The following is a 20,071-nucleotide window of genomic DNA, read 5'->3' on the forward strand; positions in this document are numbered from 1 at the left end:
CCGACTCTCATCGCGATACTCGAATACCTGTCGTTCGTTACGTGGTCCAACCAGATTGCTCGCGAGAATGCGATCCTTTGCACGACGATTCGATTAATATTGAACACGCAGACCGCCTTCGGATTCTCGAGTCTTCCTCGCGTTACGTGCGCAACCTCTCTATCTCATACGAAACATCTCGATGATTCTCTTCGTTTTCTTTCTTTTTCTAACTCTTTCCTTCCACTCTCTTTCTCTACTGTTCCTTTTTTCTGTCGCTGTACCGGTATTGCGCTAGCCGCGATGCAGCTACGTATCGAGGACGATCGGATTCGTCTCGAATGCAGCGAGGACTCTTATTACACCGACTTCTGGAAACGGCTACGTAGAGCTAAGAAACCGGCGAGTACAAGCCACGAGCGAGACCGGTCGCTTTTACTGTCACACGGAGATTCCGTAGAACGGAGTAGGTTTAACCGGTCAATGGGAATTAAGATACGTCGATGCCACGGTTCTGTAATCTTTCTGAGCGATTTTCATGAGATGATAATTGATTTGAGCAAAGAAAAACGGGATTACCTACTATGTATATCTTGAACAGCGAAGAAAGTTCGATGTTAAACAAAGATTACGCTACTCGATAATCTACTTCGTTAAAAAACTGGTAACTCTTCTTGTAATATGATGGCAAATATTAAGATTCGCCTGTTATGTTTTCTCGAAACGATAAATAATAAATAACATTTATTGCTTAAGATGTACAAAAAGAGGAGAATTAAAACGTTAATAGAACGACGATAAATTGAACGCGTCATATTCGAGAAGATGAGTTGGACAATTGTAAAAACGAAAGAGAAAGGATGATCGAAACAGGATGCTGAATCTCGAATATCGAGTTAGGTATCGATCGAAGGATCAATCGTTCGTACGTGGTCAGAGCGAGGAGGCAACGGCGATCGGAATGCGATCCTCAGAAAACAGAGGTGGCCGGTGAACGCAGTGGCACGGAGCGTAGCCCCCTTTAGCGCGTGTCGCAAAGAATGGCGTTCCTAGACTAAAAACGGAACAGCGGCAAGGAATGTAACGTTGCAGCACACCTTGCCCCGAGCTGTGACACGAGTTCGCGCGGACGCGTATAGAAACGCGCGTGCACACAACCGTGAACAAGCAACCTGGCCTGGTACGCGTGAGATATGGCGATTCCGTACCGATAATTGTCGCACATCCCGGCAATTCCGCGATCTGCCAACACCAAGTAGCATCGTATCGCACCCGCGTGACGTGTTACTTCTCCCTGTTGCTCGTCCTTCTCGACGGACATGCCAGGACTTCCGTCTTACCACGCTGTCGACACGCCTGCGTGTCTTTTGTTTCGACTTTTTCCTCGAAAGCACGGTGAAAAGGTTGCACGTTTCTCGTGGTTATGGAAGAATTAACTTCGATAAGGAACGCGCGTTACAAAAGTAAGACGTGGATGGATGTTGAGTCGCGTTTGAGAAAGTTCGATCGTGTTTTAAAACTTTCCAACGATTTGATGGGATTTTTAAAACGTGAATAATCAAAAATACGATGGTTACTGGTTATTTCGTTCTGTTAAAAATAAAACGTACCGTGTTTTGCTCGTATTCGGCAAGAATTAAAATCCGTCTATGTTAAACTGCTCGATTAGCTTCCAAGTTCATGACTATAGAAACTTCTAATTGGTAGACGATTCAGTTAGCAGGTTAAAAACTTAGTATTTAATCGACCATTCAACGCTACTGCAATTAAATGCACTTGGGGTACATTTCACGATTAAATACGATCACACTGTATCTTACAAATTGATCGTTCGCAGAGGTAAACCGCGTCCGACGTTAGAAGCAGAAATTTTCGCCGTAAATCTAGCTCAAAGCCAACTAGTTGAATGAAAAGGACAGCTGCTTGCGGTCCGATTCTGGTGCATTTCGCTGTAATCCAACGGGTCATCCAGCGTGATGAATTACCATCAAGGATAGCGCTGTTTCCCCGTTCCTTCCTAGTGTTTGATGTTAAACGTGATTAACGTGTTCTTCTGATTCTAACCTCCCGTTTGATCTTGACACGCAAATCTGCTCTCCTATCCACAGCTGCGCCGATGTTATCGCGGAACACGTGCTATTCGGTTATTACTGTATTCGAGATTATTCTTCAAAGTGCTTGAAATAAGTCTTTAACACCAATCGCCTTACATTTTAGCTCTAAAAAGTCTTAATCGCATTCGTGTTCCACCTTAATCTCGATATTAACGTTCCTTTCCTTTTTCTTCGAATACCAAAGAAAATGTGTGATCAGTTTGTTGGTATAAGTAGCAAACACGAAATTGATTAACGCGAAAAGATAATTGCATTTAATGCATTAACCAATGATATACAACGGAACAAAGAGTTCCATGTAACGTTAACGTTTCACATTCTTCGATCGATAATTCATGAAAATATCAGGTTACGGTGATCGGATCGAGCGTACTAAATATCGCTTCCAATTGGCTAAACAATCGGAAGCAATTGCCGAGTCGACGCAAAGTGGACGATCACAATGAACGCATAAATTTCGCTTAACAAATTCGTTTGGAAAATGGCGGATCTATCGTGCAGACCCCGAAGTCTTTGCTGGCGGACAAAACGTAACGAGAAGCAGCTGCTACAATAGTCACCTGCGGCGATTAATGGCGTCCGGTCGGCGACCGTAAATAACAATAAACCAGTTTACTGGAAGAACAGTCGCGTGGCTTCCGTGGTTCTGGGAACTGTTCTAGCGTCCCTTGCGCTTCGTCAATGCTACCGCCACGACGAGCAATTAATTTCCACGGACGTGAATCGCGATCCGCTCGTTCAAAGATTTGCCTACGATGGAGTAGAACGGGGCGCCGATCCTATAGCCGCGCAAGCTTCCTTATTTTGTTTTCAATACAGCCACGCTGAAAGATGTTACCGACCAATGAATCGCTGGTGCGCTTATTGCATTTGCTTCTGAACCGTTCTGCTTACATTTGGAAAATTAAAACTACGTTGGTTAATCAAAGTTACGTTCGTGCGATGAAACGTGCTCATTCAAACGAAACTTTAATCGAAGCGTTTGAGAACATTATTCCTTTTGTAAAATAAATTTTCAAATTATCAAAAACGACATGGTAATTGATAACACCGCTGCAAGTTACAACCTCAAACTTAATCCTTCCCTTAATCTGTGCATTAGGAAATCGTTCAAATTGCCCATTCAACGAATCAATTCGCATTTCAATCCGTTTCCCAGAACTCGTCGAAGAGGCTCGATCACCACCTACAAATCTTCGATCAAGATCTCGAAAAGTCGACCGTGTCGGTGCCGCGTATAGAGACGGCAGCAAGTCCGCGAAAAAAAGGTCGAAGTGAGAGGCGTCTCGTCGGCGTTCTCAGCTGGCCCTCGAGGAAAAGCTTATTCAATTCAATTCTAATGGCTCGGCGTAAGAGAGTCGCAAATAGTTGCATTCGCGATATCTCGGGGGGCCGCAACGTCGATCCGACAAGAGACGGTCCGCCGCCGCCGGCGCACGCTCTTCTGCTGTCTTTCCGCGAGACCTTTCTCGAATGATGAGAGTATTCTCACCACGTTTTCCGCGACACCGGGATATCACGGATCTTCAAAGAGCCGCCACGTCGCTCTAGCATCGTTAATATAAATTACACCCACACGCATACGCGTTACACTCGTGTGTCGAGATCAAGTCTCCGCGTCTCTGAGGGACGTTCACGAACGCGCGCGCGCACGTTAGTGTACACATCCACCACGCAGCTATAATGCACGCGTCGACGTATTACCAGATTCTTAGGAATGCTTATAATTTTACGAGCCTCCTTAATATGCGCTTAGCTTCTGCCGCGGTAGCCTCTTCGGTCTGCGATGCCTCCTCCTGCCCTGCGGCCCTCGTCTTCGCCCTTCCCGACCTCCTACCACCTCCCCCTCGCTCTCCTCGCGTGCCTACCTACGACATTTTCTACTTAACCTTTGAACCAAGATCGTTCGCGCGTAGCAGGTGCATTCCACCTTGCGGCGCGACGATCACTCGAAAATCCGTTCCGCGGAGGCGCGGTCGCTGCCTCCTCTCCTACCGGGGAACGTCTATATTGGATACGGCTGAACGAAGAGGGATTCCAACGAGATTGAAGTTACCTTCTTCTTGCTGCATTTTTTCAACCGTTTTCCCTCCACACATTTTCTTTTTATTGTACACCACGTCTACACGTACTCATGTATAAGTGTTTTTTTCCATTCTACAGGCTATGGAAGTAGATATAGTAGAGGTGAATAGATTATGTGGATGAGGAGGCACGGAAACTTCGCGGGGAATGCTTACCGCTACGCCGAGTAGAATTATCGAGACTGAACTTCCCATGGATCGTTCAACGACCAGGTTTCAGATAAGTCAGTATGGAAATTGGGATGTAAGGAAAAAAAACAAGATGTAGAATTAAACTCGTTTTGTTCCTTTGCCAGTATGGAATAGATTAGGTTTAGAAACTATGATAAAAATTATAATTAATCGTATGGAGTTGCAAAGTGAATAAAATAGGCCCTTCTCGTTCTTTTCTCTAACAAAAACAAACACCAGTTAATTCTTCGTGATTTCAGATTGTTCAAAAATTTGACTTCAATGTATAAAAATAGATGACAAAATCAAGTAACAAAATAATCCTTTAATCGCAAACTGTCAGAGATCGATGTATTATATGTTTGAAAGTCTCGGTTCACGTTTGGCAAGTTTGCGTGGAAAAGTATGTCAAGCACGTTCGACGCAGAACGCTTCGTGCAAAATGTACCTAATTCTAACTTTCCCGATTTCTCGGGCGCGCTGTGCATTTTTCAATGCTCAAGGTGCAAAACCAGTATGGTACGCGAAAGCCACTCGGCTCGTTTATGAGACAGGTGAAGGGCCACGGTTTTTATCCGAACGAAACTTCCCGTGTCGCCATTTAAGCGCACACGTAATCGTCAGCGTGTGACTGACCAGTTGCAATTGCATTAATTCCCTCCCATAATTATGAATCTTGCTCGTGGTTTCCGATTGCCAGGTCTCGCGTATCCGTAAAGAAAGTTGGTCTCACAGTTACCTATATGTAATTAAAAGTTGCAACCGTTTGGAATGCTTATTGAACGAAAGAAAACACGATAGCGTTGATTTTGCCATTAGATAGGTATACGTGTGATTTTATTAACCTTGTTTTTGATTACTTAGGCTGTAAAAATTGACAATTAAAAATTACAGTGCTAACAAATTGACATTCCATGACCTTTTTACGAGTAACATTGTAAAATTCAAAGTTTAGAAAGTGAATACTAAAGGCGTAGGTTAAACAAAGAATAAAAATATAATTATGCAGGGATATTATGCAATTTAATTCCTTCTAGACCGAGTGACTAATGAATCGATGCTAATATTCTTGCATTCTTATCTACGCACCATGTGACGTGAATTGATAAAATGACTGGCACAGCGTATTTACCATTTGTGTAAAGCGTTTCAGCAATTATGACGTATATCTAACGCTATTGACGTTTTACAAGTCTTATAGATATTAATAACAAATACCATTGTAGTTTCGTAAATAGAGAAAGGAAGGATAAAGCTAACGTTGCGTAACGCAGCAGAGAGAAATAACTATTCTTTACCTTCTTAATAATTTTCCAATCTTTCTTCGTTGTCCTTAGCAAGTTTTTTTTTCTAAATTACAAACACAAAATTAACTAAAAATACAAAATCTCCCGATCTCAGACAATCCTCGACACATTTTTCCCAAAACTATGAAATAACTTTTGCTTATTAGATACAGGCATAATCATTCGCAAGAGTAAACGTTGCACGATAGTTCGATGATCAAACTTTCCATTTCAAGACTGACCATTGATAGCGATCTGAAACTTCTCACGGCACAGAGAATAAAGTCCGATCGAGTCGGAGTACAATTCGTCGGATTCGAAAGGACGCTACGTTTTCATTAGTCACGAAACGCGTGGGACAGAGACACCAGTCTCAGTCAGTGTCTCAAGGGTTGACTCAACAACTGTCGATTCGTCACTGTCAGTTAGTGCAGTGTCACGAGCTGCTCGAGATGAGACGACCGATTATGGGAATGAAAAATGATCCGCGAAAACCTTTGATATTTCGTCCGCTAGTCGCTAGGGAATACACGGCCTTGGTTTTCTGAATGCAGGTCCGAAACGAGTTTTCGTTGCGTCTTTCCTTGCTTTCGATAGAGACGAGGAAAAGTTCCTCTTTTTTCACCTCGATCCTTTTAAACGAGGAAAAGTCACACGACAAATAGGATCGTGACTTTCGCAGTCGGCGAATTGCAGTATGTTCACGAGGAAATTTATTGCTTCTGTTGATGATATTAATGAGCTTAATGTTGTTATAAGTGAATGCTCGATGATATTGCAGAATCGGGGGCTGGAACGCAAGAACAACTTTGTATACGTGTGCTATATAGCTTTGTTTGTGAAAGAGTGGGTAATTTTTTCGGAGTTATCGCGATGCAGAAATGTAAATAAGCGAAGAGATCAGGTTATATCGAACGAAGTCTTATAAATTAAAGACCTTTTTTACAAATTAACCATGTTCCCAATTGTTCGACGTCCATAAAGATAAGATTAATTGTTTAAGTTAAAAACTTATGTTATTAATGCCCAAGAATAACGAGGTGAAAACGAAAGAGAATAAAAATGTTATTTTATGTCACAAGTGAAAGACCGATCATCGATCCATGATTACAGAACGAAAAATATTCAATTAGAAATCGAGCTAAATACGAATTAAAATGCAAATTGAAAAAACTGAAACGATATGCAGTAAATTTTAGGAATATTCACAAAACAACTAGAAAAACTCTTCGATGTAAGTGGACATCAAGCAATGTTACTTTATAAATTAGCGAATGAAGATACAAGCATTACTGACATGTTACAACGAATACGACACGTTAAAAAGAGTAACGTCGCTATATCTGGCAATTAACGGTTAAATTAAACGTTCATTGATGTTCCTGCATGTCCTTTCTTATCATCCTTGAAAATGGTTAATTGCGGGCGACACGAGTCGAGAATAACGGTCGTGAAAATCACAATTTCTCTTTTTCCTTTTCACTTTAAGACCAAGGCTACACACGAAGCTCGATATCATTCTGTTAACGATCGCAATTAAACAACCGTGAGATGACTCAATTATCGTTAATACGGTCGCAATGTGCCGCTTTCCTCAGAACGCTTGCAGGAAAGAAAGAGAGAGAATCGAGTTTAATTAATCTGCAGTTCATTCGTTAAAACCCGGAAATGCGACCCTGTTCCCTTGTAATTGTCTTAGTTCGATCGTTTCCTCGGCTAATTGAAATTCTTACCCAAGTAGCAGTGGCGTCGTGAAAGAAACTTACTGGACTCTATTAATTGAAGCTTAATTAACACGTTGGCAATCGTGTGATTTTGTGGTTCCTTCTTCAATTGGCGGTGAAAACGAAGAAGTAACTATTTTGGTGAAAATTGTCACGAAAAACGTTATAATGTTTCAGATTTGTAGAATTACCGATTTTTCTAGGCTACCAAATATTCCCATAGTGTTCTTTTATCACGATGATAAGAAAGAATGTTTAGATTCTTATATGCACTTTATGAAACGTTACAAGATTTCTTCTATCTCTTTGCTTTGTACAATATTTCTTTCTTTAATACAATCCGTTTAGGTTCGTTACGCAACGTAATGCGTAATTCCTAATATCTTCTTTTATTATCATCTATTACGTTAATCTATCTTTTATCTGTGGTAAAATATTTACTAACACTTCTTTGCGTTCTATTCGGCTCCAATACTGTGTATAACAAGTCACTGAACAGAGCTGCGGTGTCCGAGCGGTTAAGGAGATGGACTTGAAATCCATTGGGTACTACCCGCACAGGTTCGAATCCTGTCCGCAGCGAAAAATTTTTTTTTTTTAAATCATTTTTACACAAGCATGGGATGCTGAATCATATACGTATTATTTTTCAATTATTATCAATACAATATTTAAAAAAAAGAATCGATCTCAAACGACTACAGAGATATACCATGACCGCATTTACTCTCTCGAAGCTTACACAGTATAGAGTTTAACTGGCGTATTTCCAACGTTCATTTGTCACTTTTGTAACGTTTATTTCGTGTCAGCTACGATTGTAAATGAATCGGAGAAGAAAAGGTTTCCGAAGCGTGGCTTCCGCGAGTATAACGACTGCTCGGAAGTATGAAGTATGCAGATTTGAATAGAGATTAGGAAGTTGTAATTCGTCATCGCACCTACGCAATGAGCGTTACGTTCAACCGAGATTCGATGATAGCGATAATAATTTGCAAAGGGCACGCAGGACCCGATAAAACCTACGTCGACGTTGATGCATTGCGAAAGATAAGTTATAATACTTCTACGAGCGATGACGCCTGCAACGTTTAAAGTTTGTATCAGAATTGTAAAATGAGTATTACGACTGTATTTTTAAAGAGGCTCTTTTTAGTCAAAATTTCATTCCTATTGGACATACGCGTACATACAATTAGCTACGATAGATTTAATTCTAACTTGATCGGGAACATCGAACTTTCGAACGGAACCTATTACGCTTACAAAATTTCCCTGTAAAAAAATCCAAAGTGATATAAATATGAAAAAGGAAGATTATCGAAATATCGCGAACAAACGCGAGGAAAATTACGGACACCCTCGTTTTTCGGTGGTGGCTGCGTAGGTGGAGTCCAGAGGCAGGCGATGACACCGCCGCCGAGAACAGAAGCCATTTCATAAAAATTCCTCGACGGTCCCCTCGCGTTTCTCTCGCGTCGCTCGTTTATAAAACTCGCGTAATTGAAGAAACAAAGGGGACTGCAATTATGCCTCTCGCAATTACGGCGGCGTAAAACGCGCTTGCGCGAACTGCAGAAGCATGGCCGAGCGCGGCTTTCTTCCACGCTCGACGCGACTTTTTGATGAAATTATTTCCTCCGGGAGAGTCGTTCTCCGCTGCCGGAAACGGCAGCAGACAGAAAGCCGCGACCAGACCGGAAGCGCGCTCCGCCTCGTGAATAAAAATCGCTCGCTTCGGGGTAGAATTAAGCAGTGCTTGTTCTAGATTGGTCGAAGCCAGCTGCTTCTTGTCAGGAAGTTTTACTTTTCGCCTTTTTTACGCCTTTTACGTAAATAAAATTATTTCTCCAACGAACAAATTCTATTTGTCCGATATTTCTGTATGTATATTCTGTATGTTGCTTATTAATGTTTCACAATTATACTTGTCGTAAAGGATGTCAGAGCGAATGCGTAAAAACATTTAGGCTTTCCCATAAACCTAACTAATTAATCAACTTTATTTTTCGCACGATTTCGCAAACGTTGCACGAATCCACTCTCTCGGCGCAAAGATAAATGTCTTACAATTAAATAATTATGAAACTATCTGTAGGAGGTATTTTTAAAGAAACCTGTTATAAGATCTTGATAATAAGAAATTGAAGGATTTGTTAATCAGAGACGACAGACTGTGTCATTTTACGCAATACGAGTAATTTAATTACCATCGCGATGATTGCGAAACTCTTGAAATTACTTATACAAATGGAAACACGTTAATGTTAGCGTAAGAAATGGCAATAATTTAACTTTAATAACGTAGATCCACATCAAAAGCCACCGTCCTATCTCAGACCTTTAAAGCGCGAGAAATCAAACCCGTCGACGAATTAGCATACGTTTTCTTCTGAGACGAGATGACCGTAAAGCTGTCGGCTATCGCGGAAATCGCTGTGAACCATTGTACGGTCGAGGACAAATGTACCGTGTCGAGCATCGAGCAAGAAGAGCAAGAAAGAAAGAAGAAAAAGAAAACGATGCAAGAAACAGAGAGAGAGAGAGAGAGAGAGAGAGAAGAGACGAAAAGGATGCGAAAGCGCAAATAAGACGTCGCCCGGTCGTTTAGTCGATCGTGGAAGCGAATCAGAAATCGCATGCAGAGCCACTGGAAAGGTTTACGGCCTTCGTTATCCTCTTTGCGCACTCATCAAGCAGGAGAACGCTAGCCCGGCATATTTGCGAAGAAATAAGTAAGCGGCGACCGTGCACGCCTGACGATCGCGATCGTCGATGTGGATTCCCCGTTTCCGATTCAACACCGTTCCGCCGTGTGTGATGTACTGAAATGGAATTATCTCGATTCCCCTTCGATCCGATCTTCCGCCTGCCTTTGTTGCGCCCGTTGACGTCTTCTTTCGCTTCTTTCGACCCATAGCAACTTGTATAACACTTGCACTACCACTCGGAAATATCAAGACACTTGCTTCTTTTCGATGAAATATGCTTTATTTACTTTTGCTGTGTGTTTCTCAATAAAAATATGGTTAAAAGTATCGTATGAAAAGAAACGAATGTCTTTGGTCCAGATATTTACGCGAACACAGAGCATTGTTTTTCTTTAACCATTGAATTTATATTATTAAAATTCGAACGATCTATTTCGTTTTATTTTCTCGTCCGTCATACTTATCTAAAGCTACTCTAATTGTGTAACTTGCCGTTTCCATTTACACGCTATTTAACCTTGATAAAGAGGTCTTATCACTGCTAACTCTATGCGAAGCGAGGCACGCGCTGCTTTCGCGTGTTACACGCTTCGTACTTATTAATTCGAACCGCGTAAAATCTTATCGATGACTAACAATCGCTACATCTTGGCTGTGCGCAAATATTCTTTTAATTCTGTAATTAACGTCTCCTTTATCGCAACATTTTATAATTGTACACGTAGAAACTATATACGTGAATTAATTTGCTTTAATAAATGTATAATTAATAAAATATTGTTTCCAAGAACGCGACAAGCATCGATCGTTCTGCGTTAATTCACCATACTCTAATCCGCACATATTACAATGAAAACCGTGAAGAAACCCCACAAGAAGGACCTTTTCATCGCTCGAATATCGGAGAATTTATCGCTCCGCTTGAAGCAGGTCGAGCGAGAAAACATCAAAGAATTCTTCTTCGACCCTACTTCGACTCCATCCCCCAAGTTCTCCTCCTTCCTCCTCGGCGTAATAATCATTTATTATCCCGACGAGTAATAACCGGTAAGCAACGATATTATGAAGCTACGAAATTAAGGCTTTGTTTAAAAATTAGCTGCCCGTACAATTTACGCGATCTTCTTTCATGAACTTTGCCCGCAAGCTCCATTGTTTACTTCCTTAATAATCTTTATTTATCGTACTCTAGTGTATCTAATTTTACAGCTAACATCTCTCTTCGAAATATTTCATTTTACATTTGATATCTTTCCCTCGAACGTTTAATTTTAGAACGAAAATTTGTTATTACAACATGTAACTTCCGAGTACGTGATTATGTGTAACAATCTCCTGCCGCTTCTCTCTTTATACGAAGCTACACAAAATTAAGAAGTTCATCGACCTTCCTTTATTCCATTTAGGACATTTAGTTTCAAGACACAATTTCATCTATCAACTTTGCTATAGAAAGAGAACACGAACGAAAGAATTGCCGATATCGCAACTTGGACCAGTGAGGCTCGACGTACGCTCAACGAGCGCTGGCGTCTTCACCAACATCGATGAACGCGTTATCGTAGTTGGCGATAACGAAGCTTCCATGTCAATGCTCGGTTCGCCAGTTGAAGCTTATCCGCTCGAGTCGTCAATGAAATAGCTGCGCGTGGCCTCATCAGACGCGCGAAATTGATGAAAGTATGCCGGATTCGTGCATTCCACGGAAGTCTCGAGTTCTGGCCAGTTTTGGCAAGCAACGCGAGGTGAACGCATCTGTTTGACCGTCTCGATAACGTGTCGCGTCGCGCTTTTATTAATGAGAGGACATTCTCGACGAGCTTTCGGAATCTTCCTTCGCCGACGGGATTCGCCAAACGAAATGGCGAAAACGCGAAGAATTCGCGGCTAGCTGCCGGTCCAATGAAAAACAGATGCTGGCACCGTCGCTCCGAAGCCTCGCTTTTTCACGACACCCCTTTGATCATCGAGCTGCATCGCTAGAGGATCGCTCAACTTTCCAGACGTTCCGTTGCTTTGATTTCATCGACAGACATTTACGGAACAACGATCACGGTGATTCCTCTTATTCGTGAAAGGAAAGAATAACTTTGTGCGTTGGAAAATTATTAATGACATTTACGAAGATTTGTACCGCAAGCTAATTTACGATTTAGTGTTAGAATTTCTCTGCGTAGATATGAAAATTCCAGTTTCAGATATTTAAAATGGTTCAACCAACTACAAATTGTTCGTCGTTGCTCGAATTTCTCGCTCGAGGAGTTCCACTGTTTCTCCAGTGATTTTTACAATTTCACGTTATAAGCATTTATAATCCGACCAAGTGTATTTTGAATTATTTTCCTGGTGAAAGACGTGCGCATGGTTCACGGAAGATTTGCGTCAAATTCGAGAGAACCACTTCACAGGTGATGTTCTCAATTGAAGCGATGATCACGCACGATCCCTTAATCGTGATGCCAGAGTGCAAACGGTTCGAGAGAAGCGAACGTGTATGCCTGTGCCGCGGCACGCACAAAGGTGTCTTTATTAACCCCGGGAAACTAGAGAACCGTGCAAAATGTCTGGCTCGAGGGAGGCTCTGCTCTATATTAGCTCGTTTTATGCAGACGCCACGGCTTCTATCAAATTAAGTTCATACAGGCTTCTCGCCTTCCGCGATCTCGAATCTCGACTACGAAGTTTCCCTTCGATCGATCGGTTCGTTTGTGTCGTCGCTTAATCAACGCGAACATCTCGGCTTTAGAAGCAACAGCGCCTTCATGGAATTCGAAGAACCCTGCCGCGAGCATCTTTGCTTCAAGAAATTTCACCAACAGCCTGAATAAAATATATTTCCTACTTTTCGATCGCTTTTGACATGTTTTCCTACCATATTTTAATTAAAGTTTAACTATATTACGATTAACGATGAATAGATATTTGATGGAGAATTTGTCACCATTCACCAAACGCTCCTTTCGTACTTGGCTTTCAAGCGGTTTCTTGTACTATCGTACGCCTTACCATCGCTATTGATTTTGTCTACAGAGCGATTCCAATCGAGCGTTCGTTCGCAAGAGCAGAAAATAAAAGAAAAGGCCTAAATACGTGTGACAACGGAGAGCGCAAAGATCTCTGAGAAATTTCACACGTGTATTATCCCTGGAACTGATACGCACTGAGATTCCCTCCTGTAGAACTCGCATACGTATGCGAATACTTGTAATATACGTATACGTTCAACAGTCACGCGAATGATATTTTACTCGGACCAACTCGAACTGTGCATATATGTACGTAATTGGCAAAGCAGGGGGTGTTTTTATTTGCCGTTCATATTCCATGGTGAATTTAATTCTTTGTAATTCAAATGGTTCCCGCTACGAGAGCTCTAATAGGATGCGATGAATTTGCGTTTTATCATCGCGGCTATAGGAAAGAAAAAAGAGAGAACAGGGCAAATTTCATGAAATTAAACGAACCTGGGAATAAGTACGAGCATACAGTTGACGACTTTCAATTAGATCTTTGTCGTAGATTTGACGAGGAACATTAATATTAGAAAACCTTGTTACAAAGTTTTACTGTGATAGATAAATTTAATTGTTTCATTAAGATATAAAATACTTACGGATGTTCAATTTGTTAATTATTTTACGACGCGCGATACGATCTTCCTGTGAAAAGAGTTAGAATTATTAATCGTAACAACTTCGTTTACGAAGATCTCGATTCACATGGTTCGTAATGTGAGAAATCCAAGCCGCAGAAAACAATAAATATATTTGCGATAGAATATTGCGATCGTAATCCAACGTCTTACACCGATCATTACGTTTTAGAATCGAAACATTGTTTTACAAGATAGAATATTTGAACTAATTTTAAGCATCAAACTTCCCATTTCCATAAAAATATTATATCTTACTATCGTTATCTTCGCCATGCTGCAACCAAAAAGATTTCTCTCATACGTAGAGCTTTGCGGAAAATATATTAATTTGCATATCAAAGTAACTATCGATCGATACAATTAGATTAAACAACGTTAATAAACTCTACTTTCGTCTGATTTGTAATTAACATACGTTGATCATGAAAAAATACATTGATATCGAGTACCTTTGAAATCATAGATGCATTTGTATCGCAGAACAATCAAATTGATTAAATTTTCAACAGCAGTTGATATTTCCAGATATATAATCCGCCTCTTAATGTGCCACGTTTCAACAATTAAAATATACATACATCTCAATTAGTGGATTGCTGGAATTTATAAAAATCCTCGAAAAAGCTTTCCTATCGATCTAATATCTTCGGTAAAACGATCGTCATGGTTTTATCCGTGAAAAAAACTGTACAACTTGGATAGAAAAAATAGCAGCTAGACTTTGGTTATACGTAGGTGGTCTCCGGCGTTCGTTAAGCTACATTGGATAGATTCGAAGATAAACAGAAGCTACACCTCGAGTAACACGTACGGAATTAACATAGCTGAGCGCGGTTCGACGTTTAAAAGCCGATCGCATTTCCATACTGGTGCCATTCGGTCCCATTTCAGGCCACTACCTCTTGCTAACACGCTAGTCTATATTTGCCCTCGGACCTCTCGAAGACTCATTTATATCCTGTTATCCGTGGATCTTTACGTGGCGAGCTTTCCCCGTGTTTCGAAGGTCGATTCTCGTCCACAAGGACCTCTTCCGTTCTACGTTCATCCTTCTCTTTTATCCTCCTTTTATCTATTTCTTCGTTGCACTCTTTCTTCCTCGTTATTCTTTCTTATTTTCTCTTTATGCCATTCCGTTCTTCTCTTATCGAAAATTTCTTCATAATCGATTATAAATCTCTTTTTTATTACAAATGTTGCTTTCTTTTTCGTTATATCGTTTAATCGACGTATCAAAAATAGATTTAGCAAACGTATCGCTAAATTAACAAATAAACGTCGAAGACGTAGAAGAAGAAGCGGAAAACGGAGGACGGATAAACGCTGCGCGGATGTGGCCAAAGCGCATCGTGCTCGACAAAGATTCAGTTCTATCTCTTATCTCGTTCACAGCCAGAAAGATCACTTTCCACTGTCGTCCCCGTCATATATAATTCTTTTCTACATGACAGCCGGTAGTTTGGATACAAGTCATTAACTGCGGCCGCGGGGAACGCAATATGTTAATGTCACCGATGACAACTAGTCGTTTAATCACTTAACGCCTCTTTTGAATGCCAGGAATCGCAGCCCGCGAACTCCGAGTGATTCATCGGCTGCAACGGCATCTCTTCTAATCTCGAATCCCGAAATTCCTTATAAATCGTCGTCTGGCTGGCCGTTTCGCGATTTACTTTCGCGCCGGTTAATGAGGAAGCACGCGGTGTCGCTCGTGCCGATTTACACCGTTGCGTAACAGCGGTGTCAACGTTTCGTCGACGAATCGTTTTTGTTGCGCCCCGTTCCTTTCGTTGCTTGCCTAATGAGGCCTTGATTCGATTTTACCCGCAGGGACATTCGAGAACTCGTTTCTTTTCTTTCTTTTTCTTTTTGTAACGATGAGAATAATCATGGTAATCGCAGTTCCATTAATTAGAGTCGATAATGTTTGTTAACGCGTTACAAGAAGAAAATTCTCTGTATTTTTAGTATTAATAATACGTATTTCTATATAGATAGATTTTTTTCATGAAATATGAAATGTCAAAATGTTAAAGAAGTACGTACATAGTTTACTTGTTGTTTTATAAACGAAGATTAAAACATATTACTATATATTTGCTGTTGGAATACAACAATGTTACACACATACAGACACATACACAGGAATTTGAACAAGACACTTACACAGGTCATACTCAATACTGTATAAAGAGTGGGGGAAATCTTTAAGGGACCATGGGTCACTACCTACAGTCAGTCTAAGAATGACTGATCAACTGTCGACTCACTTATATTTTAAATACATCTGGTTCACTAACTTTGTTTAATAAATATCACCTATTATTATTTCAACATAAACATTGTGTCATCCACAGATTATTTATCTTAATTTTAAGATTAAATTCTAACATTTGCTAAAAACTCGAAGACGTTCTAAGCGATCGTTACACTGTCGTCGTATCGAACCTGATGAAACGAGACGCTTAATTGAAAAATACGAGCACATACGTTTTTCCAGTTACCGTAAATACCATAGCAAGAAAAAACTCTGATTCTGAAGTTACCATCCGAATGGAAGATAGAATAAAGAACTAACAATGAGAAAGGAGATACCGGTATTCATGAAAGTTCGTGAGCCACAGGGTGGAAGTCGTGGAACTTTCTCCGGCGTTCGTAGATCCCCCGCAACGTCTGGAAAATCGACACGCTTCTATCAAGACGGAGACGGGTTCTTGCGGCTTCCGGTCTCGATCGAACGGATCGACGTGACTTTCGGGTCGTGTGCACGGGAAACCCGAGAAAAACCATTCGACTCTATAAAAGCTAGTCTCATTATGAGCTCGCGTTACCGACGTGGACCTCTTGTCGGCATAAAATACAGCTCGGCTATCGTAAAGCACTCGACGCGCGGTTACAACTGCTTACAAATGACTCTCTTAATGACCACTGCCCGCTGTATATATTTTACAGCGAGAGTTCACTCTCGTCGCTATAACTTATACTTTCTGCGCCGGTTACGGGGCCGCGCAAGAAAAATAAGGAGATCCGTTTCTCCGGGTAGCGAGGCGCGCGACCGTTAGACACGCAGCTCTTTGCCTTTCTTTCTAACGAATCTATTTCGCTGTGACTTGCGAGAGAAAAAAGAGACGGTAGAAGGGAGTAGGTGGAAAAAGGTGGATTTCTTGCCAGATTATGTTGATAAATGTTGGAAAAGTGTCTTTGAAATGTGATTGTCGTTGATAAAATCGAATGGAACTTTAATTCAACGAGTTGACAACATGGCCGGGTGTGAGAAACCTTCGCATATTTTACGCGAATTCTTATTCTTTCACCAAGTGGATCTGGTATTGCGAATTTTCTGTATCTTTCTTTCGTATCACGCTCGTTTGTCTCAACGAGTGTTCGCTGTTACGCAGCCAGTTCTACTGGCACGAACGGAAAGTCGTCAAAGATCGGCCTAACGAGAAACGCGTTAAATTAGACAGGTGACGATAGAACGAAGGAACAATCGAATTTAACCCGTATCTCGATGGTGAATCAGTCGAGCAACCGGACCAGTGACTTTCTCGCTCGTAAATATAGAGACGCTGAGCGCTCGTCGGCGTCGTACCCGCGAAGAATTCGCAGGCATTGTGCTTTAGCGCCGAGTCGAAAATCGCCGCGTGCTTTCGCGCGTTTTCTTTCGTTTTTCTCGACATTCCCGGCACGACGCGCCTTGCCCCGCTCCTGCGACTCGCGCTGGAAAAATAACAACGGCGCTTCGCTCTAAATCTGACGAACGGTGGCGCGCTAATTCGGTTCTACGCGAATTAAGTAACGATCGGTCGGGTGGGATAAGCTCGATGAAAATCGAATTTCAGACGGAAGCTGTGCCGATTTTCGTTCATCCAATTTTCAAGATTCGGTGAACGGTATAGAGCACACGCGAAAGTTTCGAAGTTAATTTAACGCGCAACGACGAATTCTTAACAATATCGTTCAAAAGAATAGTTAAAAAAAAATCGCACGCTATAGTTACAGTATAGCTACAGACAAGAATCGATAAAAATACTTAATCTCTATCGTAGTAAAAACCCGGGATAAAATTTAAGAGCACAAATTCACTCTGTCTGTAAATCACGCATCCATTACAAAAGCAATTTTCGATCTAGAAAATTGCGATATTCCAACCCTTACGACAAACTCTATAAATCCATCGAGAGGATCTCACAACAACTTGGTAAAACGTTTTCGAAACGTGAAACAGGTTCGATCGTGTGAAATTGAACGAAGCGACTGCATTATCAGCTCGAGATTTATAACAGGCATCGGATGGAAGTAGCGACGAGGAAACAATGACGTGGTTCGAAACGTTTCGGACGAATTTTATGAACCCTCAAAAAGCGGTTGGTCGCTCCCTGGCCGAGAGCCAAACCGACCGACGGTTTATTATAGTTTTGTTATGACAGCGGGGCGTTTCGGTAAATTAATGTTGAAACAAATGTATCTCGCCCTAAGAGAGCCACAGCGTACCTCTAATTGAATTGGTAAACACCATAAGTTAACCAGTAAGTAGCGATGTCGGTATAAATCACTTTCGGAGGATGAGCTGTCACCGCGGGACAACAGACCGGCCATCGATGGGACCAAATGATTCCGAACAAGCCCGTTATTCTTAGCGAATTCGAGAGAAACTGCGTTTCCGAACGACGATCCGTGACGCACGGCCAACGCTGCTTCGAGAAATTCTTTTTATCCAACGGATCGGTCCAGGTGAATTGACAGCTTGATTCATAGCCATGGCAGCGGAGTGTGTTTGCGCAAGTTGCGTGGAACAATGCCTCCTTCGAATTTATTTATTTTCAAAGAAAAGTATATTTACGGAAAAGTGACGCGTAGTCGATTTATTAACCCCTTTCGGCCGTGGGATCCAATTTGTTGTTGTAATTCGTATTGTAAGGCTGGAAATTCCGTGTGGTGTGGTGTCGTAATAAATTGGCATCGTTTTAATCCTTTCAATCTGACGATAGGAATAAAAAAGCGGTACGTTCGAAGAAACAGAATCCTAACAATCAGAAACCAACTCAATTCACCGTTTTCTCTTCGTTTCTCCCTTTATGGCTATTACCATATTCGCCAAGTCGATAATGCAGCGGGAGCAACGGGTTCCCTATCAATCCATCGTACGCGCGCATGCATCATCGACCGGCAAAAAGACGAAGGACGCGCATGGGACGCGCGCATGATTTTTTCGCGGGACCGGATGGAACGTGCTCGTGGTGCACACCGCTTATTGCGCGTCGCACACGAGGCGCGCGAGCCACGGACCAGCCCGATAGAAATATTTTTGCCGGGCTAAATGGGTTTCTTCGGAAAGTCCGGGAGAACACGAGGGCAGCAGCTGGCCGGCGATGCGACAAATCATACCTGTTGGACAGCCTACACGTCGCAACCAGCCACGGTTGCGAGCGTGTGCAATAGTGTGCATGCTGATGCACCCGCGACAGGCAGATATGCAATGGCGTAACCAGGGGAGGCTTTCAGACTTTGATGCCACGTCGGGGCTAAATAACGACCGTTTATTCGCGGACAGTTTCCATAAGTTTGAAATTGAGGCACTAGCTGAAGATTGTACGCAGCTGGGCACAAAAACGAGCGAACAGGTAGCGGAAATAGATATCAACGAAGTTTCCTCGAATACGTTTTCTTTACGCAAAGATCGAGATAGTAATTTTAATCATTTACACGGAGTATAATCTCTTCGCATAATCTTGCTCCTCCAAATCGTCGTAGTCGTTCTAATTACGTAACTGTATATTCTTGTCTTTCGATTCCGGTGCATCGAATTGCTTTTTTTACACTGTTGACGATTAAACGAAAGGAAACGATGTTCCGAGTTTATTTTTCAGATGACGGTGATAAAACCGTATGCAGGACCGTTGTGGATGTGGAATGTATGATAAGAATTTTAACGCGGTATACAGATTATGCGATCCTGTGCGGAACCCAAGGGAGTATACTCGTTTATGGAGTCCGACGATAGGCAATATTTTGAGTTCTGTTTATGAGAGACTGACATTTAATTAACCCTAGCCTGAACAGCGGCTATTAATAAACCTCCGTACGCTCCTTTTATTTAAAAAAGAATAAATTAATTACAGAAATATCGATAGACAGTTATTCAGCTTTCAAATAAATTTACTCGCTTCCCGATTACAATTACTAATTAATTTTCTTTGAAACGATAACAAGTATCGCGAATACAGAATAATCACGTTGCATGAGTAATCGCACGACGCTCGTTCCTCAAACTAGTTTCTCGCTACAAATGAAAAATGTCTTTAATAAGAATTGCCGTCATATAAACAGGTTAGTCGATAAACTGT

At 41.6% G+C, this 20,071-nt stretch overlaps 1 protein-coding gene and 1 non-coding gene across 3 annotated transcripts in view; one reads left to right on the plus strand and one right to left on the minus strand.

The window, feature by feature from the left end:
- Positions 1-20,071, minus strand: part of LOC100651612 (protein vestigial) — a 78,237-nt gene that overhangs the window by 33,344 nt on the left and 24,822 nt on the right. The gene's annotated exons all lie outside the window — the stretch shown is intronic.
- TRNAS-UGA lies at positions 7,859-7,940 on the plus strand. The gene has a single exon. It is a non-coding gene; the product is annotated as a tRNA-Ser (tRNA).

Source organism: Bombus terrestris, chromosome 12, assembly GCF_910591885.1.
Source record: "Bombus terrestris chromosome 12, iyBomTerr1.2, whole genome shotgun sequence".
Lineage (NCBI taxonomy): Eukaryota > Metazoa > Arthropoda > Insecta > Hymenoptera > Apidae > Bombus > Bombus terrestris.